The 22,733-nt window shown below is 34.3% G+C and overlaps 1 non-coding gene across 1 annotated transcript; it reads right to left on the reverse strand.

Moving 5' to 3' along the window:
• Positions 1-15,623: 15,623 nt before the first annotated feature.
• On the reverse strand, positions 15,624-15,730 carry LOC128290862 (small nucleolar RNA R71). The gene has a single exon (XR_008280646.1). It is a non-coding gene; the product is annotated as a small nucleolar RNA R71 (small nucleolar RNA).
• Positions 15,731-22,733: the final 7,003 nt, after the last annotated feature.

Raw genomic sequence — 22,733 nt, forward strand, 5'->3', positions numbered from 1 at the left:
TTCGCGACTAAACCGATAACTTTTACGAACATTAGGAAACTTAGAAATTTTTTTTTAATTACAGGGTCACATGTCCGTGTGAACAGGCCATGTGCCTTACACGGCCACCAGACACGCCCGTGTCATAGACCGTGTGAAAATAGGGCATACATACTGACTTGCACCACACGCTCGGAGACACGCTCGTGTGCCTTGGCCGTGGGAAAACTGGAGGGGTTACTGACTTGAGTCACAAGGCCAACCATACACCCATGTGTCTTGCCCGTGCTCAAGATTGACTTAAATTCATAGGGCTACCCTAGGGGACACATGGTTGTGTAACATTGCTTGTGTTGCACACGGCCGAGACACACACCCGTCTGCACGTGTGGACAAAAATAAGCCATTTGGAAAGCCAATTTGCCACCCTACAATCATGCATAAAATCAACTTATTTGGTACCATTTCAAGTTATTTATAAACAGCCAAAACCCATCAAAACATACACATAACATACCATATACTTCAACTATTTTAACTAATCAATTCCATATTCAAATTATAACAAATCATTATGCCAAAATCATTACAATTTGCATATATTCCCTTTTCACTAATTCGTCATAATATCATCTATTTCATATCACAAAATTCATTATATCATCATCTCAAACCAAACCAATTCATAAAGCATTATATACAACACATATAACACTTATCAAACACTTAATTCAAGCCAAATTAGATGATTATACATACCACATTTACTAGCCAAATCTCATGGCTAATATCAAGACTCAAAACATACTAAAATATCACTAGCCTATACATTCCATATACCATATATACAAAGCTTCAAAAGTACTAACAAAAATGATCGATAGTGTGATGATGTGTCTCGACAATCCCCGAGTCTGAGCTAGCTTTGACTATCTATAAAACATAGACAAACAAACACAGATTCATAGCTTAGTAAGTTCGTAGTTAAGAAATTCAATTCATCAAATAAATACAATTCTATAATATACATACTACCAAAAACAACATCTCGTATACACAAACCTTTCTATCATGTCTCAAAACATGATTCATTAACATATCATTTAACTTACTCAGTGTAATGCTCAAATAGGTTCCGTACATATTTGTACCACCTCGTACTAACCTCTTTCTCAAACAAGTCATTCTTTTACCCATTGGATCATTTAGAATAAAAATCGGATACTTAAGGATCACAACCAATAAGTACTTATACCATGGCCCGTAGCCAAATCAAGGTAACTTATCCCAGAGTACCTATACTATAGCCCGTAGCCAAAATCAAGGTAACTCCTCACAAAATACCTATACCATGGCGCGTAGCCAAATCAAGGTATTTACTTGCACTCAAAATGCCAATATCATGGTCCGAAGCCAATACATTAACTTAATAACATTTCATTACCATCATATCCGTACTCAAGGTTTAACCAAGAACTTTCGCTTATCGATTTCGTTGTCGAACACTTCTGTATAGTAGGATTCAAAATTAAATCACTATCCACAATCTCATAAATACATTTTATGCAATATTAAAGCATATAACATTCATTTATAATGAAATTAACATCTACGAACTTACCTCGATCGTAGAAATAACGAAACTAGTCAATTAATCGAGTACTTTGTTCTTGCCTCAATCTAAGTCCAAGTTCCTATTTTCTTGATCTATATGTATTCAAAATTAACTCATTTAATCACTTATTCATTCAATTTCATCCAAAAATATACATTTGTGTATTTTTACACTTTAGCCCCTAAACTTTCACATCTATTCAATTTAGTCCCTATTTCACAAATACAAGAAACTCACAAAATTCAATTTAACCCATGCTTGGCTAAATTACCATAGTGCCCCTATCAGCCCATATTTTTCATTTATTTCACATATTAACGCCTCATTTATATTTTTCTCAATTTAATCCCTATTTGACATTTTTGTCAAAAATCACTTTACAAATTACTAAAATCTATAATCAGACTTTCATATTTCATCATCAAACATTCAAAAACTCAAGCAGTCATCAATGACGCTTCAGAAAATATTCAAAAAATTCAAAAATTAAGATACGGGCTAGCTAGAACACGAAGTAACGATTACAAAAAAATAGAAATCATCAAAAATCGACCTAAAAACGTACCTCAATCAATAAAAACAGGGGCCGAACCCTAAAACAACATTTTATTCTTCTTTTCCTCTTGTTATTCGTCTATGGATGATGATAATTAAGCATAAAATGGTTTTTATTTTATTTAATAAAACTTAAATCATCAATTACCATTTTATCCTTTAATTAAAACCATAAATATTCATGATATAATGCCCATTAATGTCCATTATCATTATAAATGGGTTAATAACATCATAAGGACCTCATAAATAATAAATCATAGCAAATAAACACTTTTAACTTATAGCATGCCACTTCTGCATTTTACGCGGTTAAGTCCTTTTGTAAAATCGAGCACACAAATGATAAAATTTTCACACCAAATTTTCACACATATCACACATCATGCTGTAAACATAGAAAATAATATTAAAATATTTTTCTGACTCAGATTTGTGGTTTCAAAACCACTATTTCGATTTGGTTGAAATCGGGCTGTTACACTTCCGCCATCAGACTAACCGCAACAAGAAGGGTCCCATCTGTTTAGGCCCTTATGTGATTCACCTTGCTTTACATTTTAGTCTCCTAGACACACCAGAGCAGTCTTTCACACTCACACTAGTAGGCTAGATGTCCCTTCAGGGAATCTCGAGCATGATACATATGAGGATGATCGAGCGGCATCGTGTAGTGGACCCCCTCAGTGTCGATTGTTTAATTCTGATGCTCAGAATGAAGTAGAAGACTTCGCTGATGGTGTTCCTCCCTATCACGAGGACCTACCATAGCCTCCACCTTCGAGTCACCGACCTGTTCTTTCTGTTGCTACTTTAGTAGACCTCATCGAGTAGTTCACTAGCTTCCGTCAGTACTGCGACTAGAGGTTTTACTGTGTTGACGCGACATTGCAACAGATATGTTAGCATTTCCATGTAGCCCCTCCAGCATTGACAACTGACGACACTGATGTGTCTAATGATGAGGACCATTGAGTCCACTTATTTTATTTTCTTTTAATTTTAATTTTAATTTTCTATTTAATTGTATTTTCCCTCTTTTGCTTTTATATTTTGAACTATATTTTATTATGGTTGTTCTAATCGGGTTAGTAACCCTTTAATCTTCTTCAGCATTGTATTTATCTTCTTATCAGTTGTTCAGAATCATGCACTACATCTACATTTATCTACAATTCCGCTTTTCACTATTCTGGGAATTTCATCCAATCTTCAGGGCTGTTTCAATTCTCTCCCTCGCTTATGATATTTTGTTTTTATTGTGATTATTTTTGTTTGTACATTGAGGAGAATGTACATCTTAAGTGTGGGGAGGTTATTTATTTGATTATTTGAAAATCCCTGAATTATGCCTTGTGTTTAAGTAATTTTCTCATACTAGTATTAGAATGAATTTTTATTGATTTATAATTTTTGTTGATGTATTTTAAATTAAATTCGTAAGTAATTATGCATTGATTGTTTAAACTTAAAGACATGAGAGAATCAAGCGTGATAAGTCTATTTTAAGAATTAAATTTTTTTAGGTTGTTTCCCTAAATTGAAGTATTACCTTGAAGTTTGAGATTTGCAAGATTAGCATAAAAAACCATAATCTTTTGTGAGATTTTGAGCCTTTAGAGAATACACTTTTCTTGCTCACTTTATTATTGGTTATGAGTGTGTCAATATTGATTTGTTATTCTAGAACTTGCTTCGATTATGCATGTTGAGACCACACCTTTGATTTGATATACTGAGATAATAAAGACACTTAGGTTTTAACCGACTTATCCCATAAAGGCCTATCTACGTAATTAACCCTTAGTGAACCCCTTTTGAGCCTAAAACACCGTTCTTGATTTACCCATTAATGTTAATCCATAACTCATTTTTAATTCGTTGAGAATTTTTCTCACTTTATTGACTCCCTTTTTATCGAGATTTGATTTAGTTAGTTGCCTAACTATGCTCTTTTGTTCAGTTATTAAATTATTTCTTATTATCTCTTGTAAAAAAAAAACACATATATATTGATTATTACTTAGTTTTATGATATTGAGCTTGAACAATTAAATTCTTATTTTGAGAAGAAGCTCGTGTTATTCTTAAATAATTTCGATTGATGTAATTTAGTATTTGTTTATTTTTCTAGTTTGGAAATTTATCAATTTGATCTCGATTCTAACCTTCTTTTTTTCAGCCTTTAGCCACACCTTTAACCCAAGCCCCATTACAACCCTTTAAAACCTTTTGATTTGTGTATCATCTCATTTTATAGTGGTGGAGATTTGATTTTCATGTAAGCCTATGGTAATGACTTTTCATGTCTGACTTTTGATTGCTTAATTTTTAAACCTTAAACACTTTGAGTGATTTTAGTGAATCTTTAGTGAGGATATCGATTCTTATCATTTTTGAATTAAAGGTAATTACTTAGATAAGGGGAAACATCTATGTTTTCATGCTTTAAAAATGTGTGACTTGGATTGTTTGAATCTTTAGTGCTCTTTGAGTTGAATTATCAATGTGTGATTATTTTTGAATTATGAAAAAACTTTATCGATGAGAATTAGGAGTTGGGAAAGTTAAATTTTAATTGTGAGTTGAGGATTTCGCTTGAGGACAAGCAAATGCTTAAGTGTGGGGATATTTGATAAGCCTTAAAAGTTAACATATTTTATCCCATTTTGATGCATTTTTGGATGATTTGTTATGTCAATTAGTGAATTTGATGCTCTTAATCCTTTAATTTCATGTTTCTATACTTAGGTGAGCATAGGGGATCAAAAAGAGCGAAAAACGGGCCAAAATCGGACAAAACGAGCTATTTTCAGGAACCACACAGCCTAGGCATTCCCACACGGATTGATCACAAGCTCGTGTGAGCCAAACAGGCTAGCCACACGCCCATGTGCTAGCCCATGTCGATTTCGAACCTTGTTTCCCTTTTACACAAAAAAGCTAATTTTTACGGTTTCTGAGCATTCTAAAGTTCATAAATACCTATTAGAAGAGGACTAAAAGGGGACACGCAGAATGGAATGATGAATTTACTCGACGAACACCAACGAATTGAACTCAGAAGTAGGATCTCCTTCATGATTGGAGAATCTTCATTCAATTTCTTAAGAAGTTTTTGGGTTTCTTTATGTTTTGTTGTTTTCCTAATTTTGAAATGTTTTCCTCCCAAATTATGAACTAAATTTCCTAGATACCTAGGGAAGATGAAACCTATGATGGATCTTATTATTTGATTTTTTGGATTATATGATAAATACTTGTTCTTGTTCTCAATTATGTGTGCTTATTTCTTGCTTCAATATTTTCAGGATACTAACTCAAGTGTGATGTGCTTACTTCAGTGGAGCAAAAGTCCCTGTTTAAGAGTAGATTTGGCATAATTAAGTGGGATTGCATGCACTCCTAGAAATAGGATGGCATAAATCTACCGGATTAGAGTCAAATCTAATAGGGGAGCCCACAGATGTAACATCTCGAATTAGGGTCTAGTCAGAATAGTGGCTTCGAGACCACAAATCCAAAATAGAAATAATTATTTTATGATTATTTGATAGTAAATGATATGATTGCATGTTTGTGAAAAATTTTCATGAAGAAATTCTATGCCTAAAGTGTCCAATTTAATTTTAGGGATTCAATTGAATAAGTTGTAAAACTTGTGTTCTAGAAGCTTCAAGCATGAAATTGCATTGGATCATTAATTAGAGGTCCTTAAATAGCATTTTGACCAAGTTCTAAAATTTTAGAAAAAAATGCGCATGAATAGGAAAATTTTGAAAGAAAGGCCTTAAGGGCATTTTTTGTCTTTTGGTAAATATAAGAATAAAAAGGGAAAAATCAAGTCAAAATTGTGTCCATCTTCCTCCTTGTGTGCCAAATTTTGAAAGGTTCCATAGCTAGGGTTTTCAACTTTTCAAGCTTAATTGTAAGTGCTCCCTTGCCCCGTTTTTAATGTTCTTTGCATTTTTTAAGTCCTTGAAGCATGATCTATCCATTTCTAGCCATATTTTGAGCTAGGGTTCATGTATAAAATTTGAACCATGTGTGACATGTTTGTATTTTGGTGTTTAATGGAAGAAAATGTAAGTTTGATGTGTGTTTAACATCTCTTACTAAGTGATTTTGATAAAAATGCATAAAAAGGACTTGTTTGTAAAATGTGAAAAAATGAGTGGTAAAATTGTGAAATAAAGGAAAGTGTGGGCTGATATGGGCATGGTATAGGTTCGGCTAGGCTTGGGTAACAAAGAAAATGAACACATTTCATTTTACGAGCCTAGGGACTAATTTGTAAATATGTGAAAGTTTAAGGGCAAAACCATAATTTTTCCTAAATTTAGTTTTTGGACTGATTTGAATAATGTGATGATTAAATGAGCTGAATTTTCTATTATAGATCAAGAAAAATGGAGTTCGGACTTAGACCGGGGAAAGAACAATATTTTGGACTAAATCGAATTAATTGTCCATATTTTGTACTGAGGTAAGTTCATGTGTAAATAATGCAATGTTAAATCATGTTTTAATACTTTATTAACATAGGAATTTCTATGTTTACTTATTATGACGAATGTATGAATGAATTTATGGTCAATGAGAATGACATTGTGAACAAGTTCGACGAATACGAGTTATCAAGAAAATCCCGTTTGAACCTTAGGAATAATTTAGGATACAATGTGCCATGTCACTAGGAACTATGTGATTACGAGCTCATGAGATTATGTTTATATGTGATTATTTGAATCCAGGTGCTAGTCTTGTACGTTCTACCAGTGGCTGGGTAGCCCGACATGTGTTGCGGATACCTGTCAGCTTGTGTGAGCAGCCTGAGTAGTTACATCCTGACTGTCAGCTTGTGTGAGCAGGCCTATGATTAGCTCGAGAGCGAGCAATGTGTGATTGTGATATTAGGTAGCATGTGGCTATGTTTGAAGCACCATGTGTAAGTCTTCCGTGTATCCTACAGTATTTCGAGTGTTCAACGAGTAAACTTGTGAGTTATTCGACAAGTAAGTCAATGATAAGTAAATATGGCAATTTGTTATGAGTTGGTATAGGTATGTACGAAAACTCATATGAATGAGGTCGATATGTGATGAACTTTTGGTAAGATTGAAAATGTGTAAGTTATGTCTTCAAATTTAAGCTATGCTTATGAATTTATGATAACACATAAGAAAACTATGTTATGTCAATGGTATTTATATATATGATTATGTTTCTATTTATTTGCATGTGAACTTACTAAGCTTTATGCTTACTCCCCTTTCTTTTTCAATTTTTTATAGTATCGCCAAGCTAGCTCAGGGATCGAAGGACATTAGAGGCTCGATTACACTATCAACTAGACATTTGGTATAGTTAGTCTCGACATTTTAAGTATGGCATGTATAAGGACTTGGTCTTTTTATTATATGCCATATTGGTCTAGCAAAATGTGTCCCTTATGGTAATATTTGACTCATTTTGTATATGGCCATGTGATATGGTTCATATTGATTATTTGGGTTGTAACCTTAATCAATTATGCATGCATGCAATGTATTATGCTTAATGTGATTGCTTGCGGATGAGTAGTGTGATGAATAGCACATGTGCTAAATGAATGAATCATGGCTAATAAGTATGACCAAAACTATGGTATAATTGAGTAATTGAAAGTAGGTTTAGCATAATGAATAAATATGAAATTGGTGTGGAATGCTATATGAAAGCATGATGGTTTAGATAGGAAATATGTTGGCATTATAAAGGCATGGGTTAATCATGTTTATGAGTATTTGAGTGACTAAATCTACTATGTTGCATGCCATCAAAGATGAATGAATGAATGAGCATTTAAGAGTGTCAAACGGCTTGGAAAATAGCCTCAAAGTTGTCCACAAGGGTAGACATCCGGGTGTGTGTCTAGGCCATACGTGACATAAGGGCGTGTGTCTCACACACGGCCTGCCCCATGGGCATGAGATCTGGCCGTGTGTCCCCTGCATTTTAATTAATGCAAACAGAATGCCCAGTACTAAACACACGGGTAGAGACACGGGCATATGTCTCTGCTGTGTGAAGGGCACGGCCTTAGGACATGGGCGTATGCCCAAGCTGTGTGAAGTCTGCACCTGATTTTGGAATTTAATTTGCCACACGGTCTGAGCACACGAGCGTGTGACTTAGCCGTGTGACCTTATTTTGGTTGTTGATTTCATAGTCAGAAAGTTACACAGGCTGAGGACATGAGCGTGTCCCAAGCCACACGGGCGTTTGTGACCACACGGCCTACCCACACAGGCGTGTGACTCTCCAATATAAGAAAAATTTTCTAAGTGTCAAAAAGGTTCCGAAAGTTCTCGATGTAGTCCCAAACCGCTCCCGCTGTATGTTTTGGGCCTCGTAGGCCCTTTTAAGGTACAAATTGCATGTGATTTAAGGGATTTTAATTTGAACGAAATTTTATGGCCCGGATTTGTGTGCTTGTTTATCTTTAAATCTGGTAATGCCTTGAGCCCTGTCCCGGCGTCTGATACGGGTAAGGGGTGTTACAATAGATCAAGTTAATGCGACAATAGGGGTTTTAATCAGAAAGATATTTCAATTAATCAACCTAGACTCAGTTGTTCTTACTCTCCAAAGAGATATTAACAAAATTTAGGGATTTCTACGAATCAAGACAGGTGAATAAATCGTCTAATTCAGATTCAGAATAATAAGTGAAGCCTAGGTGGATTCTTTCCTGGGTATTTCCTTTCTCTTTGGTTATATTCAGCTATTTTCTCATTCTATTCTCTGTCGCGTAATAATTAGTTTAGTTAAATTTAGATTAAAAACATCCCCTTTAATTTATAGGCTAGATAATAAAAAGATAGTAATTACTAGTACTTTTTGTCCTTGTGGATACTATATTCCTAACTCACTATAGCTATACTACTATTCGATAGATGCGCTTGCCTTTATCATGAGTTTAGTTAGTTTAGTGACTCATCAAAAACAAAAAAATAAAATAAAATTATCTTTGCTTTGCCCTTGTTCGGAACATTGATTTTTCCTGAATTCTTCCTACTTATAATCAAATAATTTCTCCCCATGTTTCTTCTCTTTAACATAAAAAAAAAGAAATTTCTAAAAAATTAATAACATCAACATATACAGATTTTACATTGGCTAACGGGTATATATAGGCTTCTGGCGGCACAAATTTTTTTTTTAACTATCTGACACCGTGACCTGCCACAAATTGTAGTGGCAATTTAAGTACTTTTTAACACTTAACGAGCTTGTTTTTAAGTCATTTTGTGTTTAATTATTGCATTTCAGTTTTATCATCTTAGATTGAAATTATTGCAAAATAAGTGTTTTTAAGCAATATTTCAAGTTAGTTGACTTATTGGGCCAATATCAGCCTTAAGATAGTTTTAACGATTTAAATGTGTGTAACACACTTATTTTAAAAAGACCAAAAGCATTAGGAATGATAATCGAGTTGCAACACAAGATTCCAATGTCGCAACACAACTGAATGAGCACAAGAATTTATATTCGAAGTTCTGTGTCATGAAACAGACTAGGTTGTGTAGCGACATAGGTCTGACAGAGGGCAGAAATCAAGTAAGGGTGATTTCATTTGTACAATTAATATTTAGTGCAATTGAGGCTTGTAATTGACCTAATTAGGGCTACTAACTTTGCCTATAAGTAGGAGGCTTATGCTTAACTAGAGGGAGTTTTTAGCAAGCCGTTTTAGGATTTTAATTTAGTAGTTTAGGATTTTAGCTTAGTTTTATTTTATTTTAAAAACAATTTTATTTCTTGTTATTTGACTTGGATTCGATTTCAGTCCAAGTCTTTGTTATTTAGTATTTTCATAACTTTTTTTTACGTTTCTCTTGGAAACGACTATTTCTCGACAACTGTTAAGGGATTTCACGGATCTGAGCACATCCAATTTATCAAATGAACCAATTTCTATCTTTCTCTCTATTAATTTAGTTTGTGTCCTGGCATGATTAATTTAATTTTAAAAAAGATGATTATTGAATAGATGGGTGGCTAAGTCTTTTAGGAACATTAACGAGTGGATGTGGGAGTAATTAACGAAAGAATGAGGGCTTCCAATACGAATTAGTTGGTACATATTTGAGTGCTTAAACCCTAATATTGATGACCATAGGAAGTATTCTAGGTTAAACAAGGTCGAGAGATAAGTTTTTCAAGTAAATCGTGATTTATCCCGGTCAGGAAAGTGAGGCCGAGTGATGTAGTTGTAAACCAACTAAAATTTGACTAAGGCAAGTGTATCTATCAATTAATAGTATAGTTTCAGTGAGCGAAAATATTGTTCCCACGAAGACTAAAAGCACTAGTAATTACTGTCTTTGTATTATTTAACTGATAAATTTGAATGATCACTAAAAACTAAAATTAACTAAGCACACAACAAAAAAAAATCAAAAAAATAAACAATTAACAATTAGGAAGCGAAACAATACCCGGGAAATATTCACTTAGATTTCATCTGTCACTATAAATCTGAATTACGCAATTTCTTCACTTAGTATTTTGACGCATAGAAATCCCTAAATTATGCTAATATCTTTCTTCAAGAATAAGAGCAACTGACTCTAGGTTGATTAATTGAAGTTTCTTTCTAATTAAAACCCTTATTATCGCATTAACTCGATCTATGGATTCCCCTATTAAATTTGACTCTAATTCGATAAATTTTTGTCGTCTTATTTCTAGGATTGCATGCAACTCCACTCAATTACGCTAGATTTACTCTTAAATAGGGTTTATTCCTCCTCTAATATAAGCACATCAAACATGAATCAATAGTCTAGAAATATTAAACCAAGAATTAACCATATGTAATTGAGAATAAGATTTAAGTATTTATTGCGTAAAATGAAAATCAAACAACATAATTCATCATAGGGTTCATCTCCCCTAGGTATTTAGAAAATTGGTTCATGCTAACAAATAAAAATATCCAAAATACATTATAACCACTAGAAACAAAGAAACTCATTATAATCTCCAAAGAAATAAAAAGGGAATCTTTAATCTTTATGGAAATCTGCTTCATAATCGATTTTAATAGTGTTTATCGAGTTATTTTCTTAAATATTCTATGATAGCTCGCTCTTATCTTCTTATTTTTGTCATATATAGGTCTTAGGATGCCCAAAAAACTTAAAAATTGTATTCTTTGAAGTTTTATAATGCAATTCACGAAATCAACACGGCCTGCCACATGGTTATGTGGCTCACACGGTTGTGTGTCTAAGTCATGTAGAATGGTCCAACCTATGTGGCTCTTGAAACTTGCTCTGATTTTCTAATTTTCACTTGTTTTTCGCTCCTTTTGCTCCCAAATGCTCTCATAAGTGTAGAAACATGAATTTTTGGAGCAAAAAATTCACCATTTTACATTGAATAATCATTCAAAAACGTATTAAGAACGAAATTAAAACATGTTACTTTTAGCACTTATCATTGAGAGATAAGTGAGTGTTTGTCGATTAATTAATTAGTAAAGGTAGAGAGGTAATACTGGTTAGTTAATAACTAATTCACTAATAAAACCCGATTTTTGAAGTTAACTACAATCACTGAAGCAAGTTAATCTTCTTCTTGTTATTCGAGAGTTTTTCATTTTAGTATTTTTGTTTTCATTTTATGACTTCAATATTTAGTTTTAATTATCGTAATATAATTTTTAGTTACTAATCTTTAGACCTACTACTGTAGAAGATATTTTTAGATTTAATTCAACCTCTCTTGGGTACGACCGTTTGAATGCTTACCAGTACTCCGTTGTAACACAACTATATTACAATTTGACTTGTTCGCTTACAAATACCACACTGAATTATATATATATTATTTGCATGATTTTTACTCTAAAAATTTTCATGTTTGGAGGTAAGCAAGTTGTTAGAGCTGTTGTTGGGGAGGTTTCGACATTAAATTTAAATTTCTTTTTTTCAATTACTAGGATAAATAGGAAAATTAAAAGTTATAGATACAATTTTCTTGCTTTATTTTATTTTTGTTATCTTTAATTTTTAATCTAGTCTACTAATTTTTATTATTTGTCTTTGATTTCAGTTTATGACTCGAAGTGAAAGCACTCCAATTGAGCCATACTTGATCCAAAACAATTTTTAAGATGCAATCGTCAATTAATGCAGAATGATCCATCCGTGATAGCTGACCTTTTGAAACAAATTGTTTCGGTAGTGTCAAAAATAGTGGTCTTGGAACCATAATTTCGATGAGGAGTAAATATTTTAATGTTTATTAATGTCTATAAGGTTATTTTAAGGTCTTATTAAATTTTCATTAAGAAATTTTGAAGTTTAAATGGTTAATTAGGTAAAAGGACCAAATTGTAAAAGATGTAAAATTTGGTTTGTAATAGTTAAATGAATTAAATGGCTTTTGAAATGAAAATTAATAAACTTATTTAGTAATTGTGCCAATCATAATGCTAGTGCACAATAGTGGACATGATTTAATTATTTTATAAGCTTTTAAATTAAGAGTAATGTAGTAAATTATTAAATAAGTGAATAAATAATGAAATTAGCTACCATCTTTTTCAATTTCACTTGGATTTTGCCGAAACCTCCATTTTTAGGTTAAGAAATTTTTGTTCAAGTTGCATTTGATGCATGGTAAGATTTTGAAACCCGTTTTTAGTTTTTTTTTATGTTTTTTTTATCTCATTTTAGATTAATCTACTTAGCCAAAGGGTTAATTTGAAAAATTATTAAAGGTTGAGGGACTATCCATGAATGAATTTGATGTGTTTCTGATGTTTAGTGTTAGATAATCAAGTTTGGTTGTTAAATGAACATGATTTGTTAAGTGAATTTTAGTGAATTTAGGGTTTAGGGATTAAATGATTTAAATGGTAAATTCCATGTATTTTGAGTGAAATAAAAATGTGGATTGATATAGGTATAGGGAAAAATCGGCTAGCATATTTTGGGTTAGAAAAATTGTGAATTTTCATGTTATGGGCTTAAGGACTAAGTTGTGTAAAAGTTAAAATATTAGAGGTAATTTTGTAATTTTACATTAATATGAGTTATAGGTTTGGATTGGATATTTGAAGTTATTTGAAATATTTAATTGAATGAAATTATTATTTAGATCAAGATACGCAACAACCAGACCTAAATCAAGGAAAAGCTAAAGCTTTGGACTAGTCTTCAACGCTGTTATTGCAACCATAGTTGTCAAGGTAAGTCCGTATAAGTTATAACCTTATTAATTATGGTTTGAATTGATTATCCGTTATAATATGTTAAATATAATTTGACTCAGCAAAATCACAATGTTTTGATTAATTGACGGTTAAATAACCCCATGTGAACCTTAAGAATTCTTAAGATACAAATGACATGTCATTAGGGTTTATACAGTTTCGGTTGCTGGTCCTGAATGTCCTACCAATAGCTAAGGTCCTGCATTTATTGCAGATTCTCCATAGCTCGTGTGAGCGGTATTGTGTAGCTAACATTCCAACCCACAGCTCGTGTGAGTATTATTGAAAAGGATATGGTTACTTGAAAAAGCACACTATGTGTGAGCATTCCCGAGTATCCGAAGTAATTTTATATGGTTCAATGAGTAAGTAAAGATTAATGAAAAGGCACGTATAAAAACTTATTATTGCTAATGTTCACATGAAAAGGAAAGATGAATGTATATGCGAAATGTAAAGGACATGAATTTATCATGTGATGGAAGAGTGAATTATGGAAATTCATCTCCTGGCATATGCTATATTATATAGATGTTATGTTTTTATGTGTTCTACTAACCATGTGAATTGTGGTGAATAGGAAAGTATAATGTTTAAATGATGGAATGAACATGGTTGGATGGTTTAACAATTCATGTTCGGTAAGTTGAAGTCAAACTTATGTGAGCTTACTAAGCATTAAATGCTTAAGTAGTTGTGTTTCTTCTGTTTTGTAGACTATCTGAAGCTCGATCGGTTGGAATCTCATTAGAGTTCTATCACACTATCCAACAATCACTTTGGTAGTTTTAGTTATTCTAAATTATGGTTATAAATGACATGTATAGGGTTTGATGTCATTAAAGCCTTTTGATATGTTTTGGTTTCTCTTGTAAATTATTATATGTATATATGGTTTAGTTTGGCTTGTATATGCTAAAACTCTTATGACTATGGTTATTTTGGAATGCCTATCTAAAATGGTAAGTTGTGATGGTAATGGTTGACAATAAGTAGCTCTTTTATAATTATGTTATGTGGTTGTGAGATGGCATTGTAGTTTTGTTCTAGAATGATTTTGATAAATGACATGTGGTGCCTTTGAATGGCATATTGGTTAAAACTTTTAAGTTGATTGATTTGGTATGTTTTGAGTGTGTTTGGAGAGTGTTTTGACCATAGGAATGCATGTGCAAATGGTGTTCCTTGATGTACAAGAATTGTTTTAGAATTGACTTGTTTTAGAGGCTAAAATTGGAGCACACAAACTAGGACATAGGTTGTCACATGACCGTGTACCACACACGGTCCCCTCACACGACTGTGTGTCTTTTATATTTTAGGTGTATGTTTCACATGGCCTGAGACACGGTTTGCTACATGGTCTTGTGGTCCAATTTTGAATACACACAAGTGGACACACAGGTTGGGACATGGCTGTGTGTCCCTACTTCGAATGTCCACACATTTTAGGCCATGTCACACGGCTTGACCACGCGACCGTGTGACCATGTGACCCCTGATTTTCTAATTTTTCATGTTTTTCCCAAAATTTTTTAATTTACTCAAATTGATCCCTAATTGCTTCAAAATTATTTTTAAGGCCCCGAAAGCTCGATTTAAGCCCCAAATGTGTATGTTTTCTATGATTGGAATGAATTATTGGAGATTATACTTAAATTAAAATATTTGTTCTATTTTGAAATTTAAAGTTTTGTTTTGTACAGTAATGCTCCATAACTCTAATCCGGTAACGGAGACGGGTTAGGAGTGTTACACTTACCTCGAGAAAATCCATTGTTTGATGATCCACCTGAACCAAAAGTACAAATATGTAGAGACCTACTGATGGCTCAAAGGAAATTGCGCAAGTATGCACTACCAGCACTAGATGTCACGCAATGCAGCATTTAACGATCGACGACCAACACCAATAATTTTGAGATTAAGTCGGCTACAATTTAGATGATCCAAAATACCTTGCAGTTCCAAAGAAACATGATAGAGGATCCAAACCAACATCTAAAGCAGTTCCTCTAGTTGTGAAACACTTTCAAATATCACGGGGTAACCAATGACGTTGTTCATCTTCGGTTATTCCCCTTTTCCTTATGTGACGATGTTGTTGATTGGTTGGATTCACTAAAACCAAGTTCTATAACCACGTGGGATGATTTAGCAGGAAAATTTGTACATAAAATTTTCTTGATAAGCATATCCATTAAGCTTTGACATGATATCGCTAATTTCAAGCAATTCGAAGGCGAGAATTTGTATGAAGCTTGGGGTCAATTTAAGTCACTGTTGAGGAAGTGTCCCCATCACAGAATGTAAGAATGGCTCAATATGCAAATACTTTATAATGGTTTAGACAATAATCTAAGGTCCGGATTGGATGGCGTATCCGGAGGAGCCTTGTTGAACCATAAATACAAATGAGCCTATCAAATAATTGACTACATGGTTATGAATTCATATATGTGGCCTAACAATTAGTTTACCAACAATCTAAAACCATCAATGATGAAAGGTGGATGTATATAAAATAATTTTGGAGAATTTGAATCGTTTGAAAGTAGCATCGAAACCAACTATGTTAGAGCTAGCCCAAAGTTATGGGCTACATTCTGAGAACCAGTTGGATAAGGTGAATTACATGGGCAATAAGGGTGAAAACCCCTATTCAAACACGTATAACCCTGATTGGATAGATCATTCGAACCTAAGGTAGGGAGGTAATCAATGAGGTGAAAACTCAATGCAAAACTATTTGAACCCTCCTTTCCAACCTCCGCACATACAAAGATCTTAAGATAGATTCGTGGGGAATGACCATACTGTATGTGGTCAAGGACTAGATCGGATTAAGGGAGAAATACAAACAATGAAGACAGATATCCGACAAGTGTAGTCTGAGTGTACTTTAACCCATAACATATTAACTAATTTTAAGGATAACTTCCAAAACCAAATCTAAATGATGGAGATGATGCGCAACCTTCAAAGGCAAATTGGTACCGAAATCCCAAGCAAGAAGAAGAATAATCCTTGAAAGGATGGGAAAAAGCACGTGAACGCAATCAGGTAAAACCTTTGACAATTTTAGTGCTCCCATTCAAATAGACTAGGATTTACAAAAATCTATCGAGGAACCCCTGGACGAATATAAGAGTGAAGAGTCAATCGAACAAGTAGCCAAACTGGTAGCTGAGCCGGTAATCTCGAATCCTGCAACTACAAAGATGCCATTCCTATCAAGAATCGATGACAAACAAAGGAGGGACGAAGTGGACTTTGTAAGTTTTCTTAATTTATTTAAGTCCTTTAACGTTAATTTAACACTTTTTGAGTTAATTGATAAAATAACATAATATGCCAAGTACTTAAAAGAAATTATGTCGAGGCATAAAAAGTTGAAATGGGTGAGCAAATTAACATAAATGCCCTTTCTATTGTTATTATTGCTACGAAGATACCCCTGGAATTGAAAGATCCGGGTACTTTTACAATTGTGATAGAGATACGAGATAGATATTTTAGCAATGCCCTTTATGATTTAGGGGTCATCATTAATTTAATGTCTCTATCAATTTATATGAAACTCGGATTAGGGGAGTTGAAAAACACATCGATAACATTGCAATTAGTTGACTGATTCGTAATACGCCTAAAAGGGGTACTTGATGAGGTATTAGTTAAGGTGAGGAATTTTATCGTACCTATTGAATTTATAGTCCTTGACTTCGAGGAAGATCGAGGGGTCTTTATACTGAAGGGCAGGCCATTTTTAGCCATGTATAGATCCACCATTGATCTTGAAAGAAATGAATTAACTGTAACACCCCTAACCCATATCTGGCACCGAATTAGGGTTACAAGGCATTACCGAACCAAACACAGTTCTGCATAGTCATTTATTACATTTCATGCACAAAGTTATATCGGCTTCCTTACAATATATTTTCAAATTCAAATAGCAAACATCTACTCATTCGTATAAGCCAAATTCATACATTTAAATCACATAACCAATTAAAATCAAACATGCTTTATTAATCATATTACATATATCAACTAAGTTTCAAAATTTAATCACATCAACATCATCAACCTATTCAAATATTCGAACAAAGCTTGCATACATTAAAGCCAAGTTCACACATTTCATAAACACAAAGTGCGTACTAAGTGACCTTCAATTATATGGCATTCGAATACCTAACTCCTAAACAAACATAATTTAACTCATATACCAAGTATACACTAAAACATCCTTTAGTACAATTTCATGCTTTTAACTAAATATTAAATATACCATTTTTGCAAATCTATACTCATTCGCATATTATCCCATATCAATCTGTATCACATGGCATAACATTCATTAGCATATAAGACAAAAACTAACATTATATCATGGCCAAATATATTACTTTGTTACTATCAAATGATTCACAATTTACCATAATAATAACCATTTTTTTAACTCAACTGCCGAATCAAACATACCAAATTTAAGTGCTATGCAACATGTTAAAATTACGTATATAAAACCATTCTATTTTCCTTCTATTCGGCTAGCAAATTTTACCTAATACATATATCAACATGTCACTTTATAATTATAAATATAACCAATGAAACATACCTAAAACATAGTCATTATTACCATTATATAGCATATCAAAATAACCAGCCAATTAATAAACAATGACATGAACATCACATAACTTATAGAAATACATACCATAAATTGAAAATGCATCCATCATTTACCTTATTTCTTAAGCCGAATTATATGACCATCCATCACACAATTTATACTTTAAAACATACTTCCAAAATAAGCTAATTACAAGGCTGACTATACATCATTCTTAACAACACTTTTAAGTCATTTCTGTAACAGCTAGATTTTGGGCTTAGTTGGAACAGTGGTTTCGGAAATACTAATCCAAAGTCAGAGAAATTATTTTTAATATAATTTTATGTGTTATAGCATGTTTATATGAGTACATGAAAATTTTAGTGAAATAATTCTAGCGATTGAATGCTTAATTGTGAAAAAGGACTAAATCGCATAAAGAGCAAAAGTTTTATTTTTTCAGCAAATGGTGTTAAATAGATAGAGAATCATAATTAGGGGTCTTTAAAGGGCAAATAGACCCATTTCAAAAGGGGTGGTCAGCCATAGGGACAAAGATGAATGAAAAAAATCAAATTTGGTAAAGTTGGTAGCCTATTTTGACTAGAAAATAAGATTAAATAAAACAAAAGACTTCATCTTTTTCATCCCTTCTTTCACCACCGAATAAATCAGCCATTTTAGGGTTTTAGAGCTTCAAAATTTCAGCCACTCTTTACCCTTACAAATTAAGAAATACAAAATTCAGACCTAGACCGGGGAAAGGCCAAGCAAGTAGACTAAATCCAACTAGTCGCTCACTTTTTGTATACCGAGGTAAGTTGTACGTAAGTAAGGTAACTTTATCGTTATTATGTATTGAATGATTTATTTTGCATAATATGGTTGAAAATGATTATGAATAATTCATGATGAAATTAATGTGGAGAATTCTCGGTTGAACCTAGGAATGGATTGGATATCCATGCCATGGCATTTGGGGAATATGTGTGCCAATGTAAGATCATGTATGGGACATGGCATCGGCCATGATATGTGTGCCAGTGTAAGACCATGTCTAGGACATGGCATCGACATTCATATGTGCACTAGTGTAAGACCATGTCTGAGACATGGCATTAGCGTTGAGACGAGAGCTAGTGTAAGAACATGTCTAGGCTTGGCCTCGGCCTCGATATGTGAGCCAGTGTAAGACCATGTTTGGAACATGGCATTAACAATTCACCCCATTGTGTAAAGCTTGTCAGATATCCTTTAATATTCCAAATGGTTTCACGAGTTATTTTAAAAGCTTATGTCAATGATATGGAGTGATATAATCATGTTGTGAGTGATACAGGTTCTTATTCAAAACTCATGAGATATGAGTATAGTTATGTTGCCTTGATGGTAAGAATGACATGAGTAAGTTCTAACTATGAAAATGACCTTGGGATAATATTGAAATCTTTGGTTTATACTTGTGATATATATATAAGCATGTAGTGATATTTACCCATGTTCACTCAAGAATGTTGTGTTGATTTATAATATGCATAGTTGATGTTGTTACTTATTTATATGTAACTAACTAAGCTTTATGCTTACTTCCTCTCCTTTCTATTTTTTTAGTGCTGCCAAGCTAGTATCGGGCATCAAGGGACGTTGGAGACATCGACCACACTATCACCTGAAGCTTTTGGTATAGCTAGTTTAAATGTTTTGATTGTGGCATGTATAGGGACTTGAATCTTTTTTTTAGTGTCTTGTTAGTTTAGCCATAAGTGTTGGCTCATATGATGGATGTGTTATTCATTTTGTATAGGCCATTAAAGTTGGCTAATATTGATTATTATCAAATGCATTTGATGCAAATTTCTCATGGTTGTGGTTGATTTGGTTATATGTGTTATGCTTGGATTGGTTTTGGTTGATATTGTGTAGGTTGGTACAAGTAAGTGTGGCAAACAGGATTGGTAAATAACCTTATTTTTGTCCACACGGGTAGACACATGGCCATGTGTCTAGGCCGTGTGTGACACACTGTTTTCCCCACGAGCGTGTAGTCCGGCCGTGTGACCCCTGCACCTTAATTTTACAAGTCAGAATGCAGGGTAGTAAACACACGGGCAGAGACACAGCCCTGTATCTCAGCTGTGTGGAGGACACGGCTTAACACATGGACGTGTGCCCTTATTTTGTTGATGATGTGAAAAATGGAATGTCAAGATTTTTGTACACGGGCTGAGACACAGGTGTGTCATGGTCATGTGAGGGACACGGGCCATGGACACGGGCATGTGCCAAGCCGTGTGAAAACCCTGTAGGTTCGAATCGAAAAATAAATCCACACAGGTTAGGGATACGGGCGTGTCCAGATATGGCTAGGCCATGTGAGCTACACGGGTCTTTAGCACGATCGTGTTAAGTCGACACACGGGCTTGTCACTTTTCCACATGAGCGTGTGCCCTGTTTACATTGAATTTTTTTAAAGCTTTCTTAAGTACTCAGTTAAGTCCCGAATCTTTTTTGAAGCTTGTTTTGGGCCTCGTGGGCTTGTATCAGGGATTCTATGTTCGTTTTCAAAAAGTTTTAATTTGGACCAAAATTTATGGCACGAAAATGTTTGTAAGCATGTGTTTAGGTATGGTAACACCTCGTATCCTGTTTCAGCATTGAACTCAGGTAAGGGGTGTTACATTTTATGTTATCAGAGCTATGGTTTGGTCGATTCTCGAACTAACCTAGCATGAGTACGAGTCTAGCTATACATGGCATTAATATATTGTGATAGTGTGACGACTCTTGAAAAATTTAAATTGTGTTTTCATATAGTAAATGGATCTTGGCGGAGCTATGATGGATGATGTGGAAAGTAATGCACCGACTCCCGTTGAAGGGACTGAAAGTGGGCCCATGACATTGAGTTAGGGCAGAGAGAATAGAGAAGCCTACCTCTATATGATGGATGCTTGGTACTCGGAGTTTGTTCGTGCAAATCAGAACACTCCTCCTCCCCCACCTCCGATTCCTCAGCCTGCCCATATGGCTCCCCAAGGAGTAGAAATGGTTAGGAGAGAAAAAAATCCGGTAGATGAATTCGTAAGCACGGGGCCGAGAAATTTCGAGCTGAAATTGATGATGACCTAGAGAGAGAGCAGAGTTTTGGTTAGAAAATACCACTAGCGTATTCGATGAATTGTCTTGCACCTTTGAGGAGTACATAAAGTGTGTTGTGTCGCTCTTGTGAGACTCGGCCTACCAATGGTGGAACACCCTTGTGTCGATTGTACCAAGGGAAAGGATTACATGAGAGTTTTTCCAGTAAGAATTCTGAAAGAAGTATATTAGTCAGAGGTTTATAGACTAGAAGAAGAAAGAATTTCTAGAATTGAATCAAGACCAATTGACGGTAACAGAGTATGAACGTGAGTTCGTGAGACTCAGCAAATACTCTAGAGAGTGCATATCTATTGAAGCCACTATGTCAAGAGGTTTAAGGATGGTTTGAATGAAGACATCAGATCGTTGGTTGGGATTTTAGAGTTAAGAGAATTTGTAGTACTTGTTGAGAGAGCATGTAAGGCCGAAGAATTGACCAAAGAGAAGAGGAGAGCTGACATTAAGTCACGTGACTCAAAAAAAAGAGAAATGGGAAGATTATTTCAGAACTCATCCAAGAAATTGATGGAGTTTCCTACTTAAACAAATGCGTCGACAGGATTCTCGAGCAGAACCAAGAATAAGCAGTATACAACGTCTAAAGCTCAGACCACTTCCATTGCGAGCGTTGGTAGTGCTCGACTGAATAGACTGGAGTGTTTGCAATGTTGCAGGCTACATTTTGGTGAGTGTCAAGGTAATTATAGAGGCTGCTTCAAGTGCGGTTCACTAGACCACTTTATTCGAAATTGTCCTGAGATGGAGGAGAAAGACAAAAAGGAAGATGTGAGAGTGAGTAATGCTCTCTCGAGGGGTAGACCACAGAAGAACCCTGGTGTGGGGCTGGCAGGAGAGGTACGCCTAGAGAATCTACTATGAGGTCCGAAGGCAGAGCGTCTGCAAGGACATACGCCATTCGTGCCCACGAAGATGCTGCGTCTCCTAATGTGATTACGGGTACCTTTTCTAACTATGATATATCTGTAGTTGCTTTGATCAATTTGGGGTCTACCCACTCTTATATTTGCATGAAATTGATATCTAGTATGAATATGCTAGTGGAGTCTACTGAATTTGTGGTAAAAGTGTCCAACCCTTTAGGCAAATATGTAATAGTTGACAAAGTGTGTAGAAACTGTCCTTTAATGGTTAGGGGACATTGTTTTCTGGCTAACCTCATGCTATTACTGTTTGATGAATTTGACCTAATTCTTGGCATGGATTGGCTGACTGTTCATAACGTGTTAGTAAACTGTGGTAGTAAATTTATTGAATTGATATGTGAAAATAGAGATATTATTCGAGTTGAATCAGGTGAATCAGACAACTTTCCAGTATTGATTTCTTCTATGACTACAGAGAAATACATGAGAAAAGTGTATGGGTCCTATCTTGCATTTGTGTTGAATACCCGAGAGTCAGGAGTAAAGATTGAGTTAGTGCTAGTGGTATGTGAGTACCCAAATGTGTTTCTGAAAGAATTGCCCGGATTACCTCCAACTAGGGAAGTTGAGTTTGGTATCGAGTTAGTCCCTGGTATGGCACT

Source organism: Gossypium arboreum, chromosome 3 (genome assembly GCF_025698485.1).
Source record: "Gossypium arboreum isolate Shixiya-1 chromosome 3, ASM2569848v2, whole genome shotgun sequence".
NCBI classification, from domain to species: Eukaryota; Viridiplantae; Streptophyta; class Magnoliopsida; order Malvales; family Malvaceae; genus Gossypium; species Gossypium arboreum.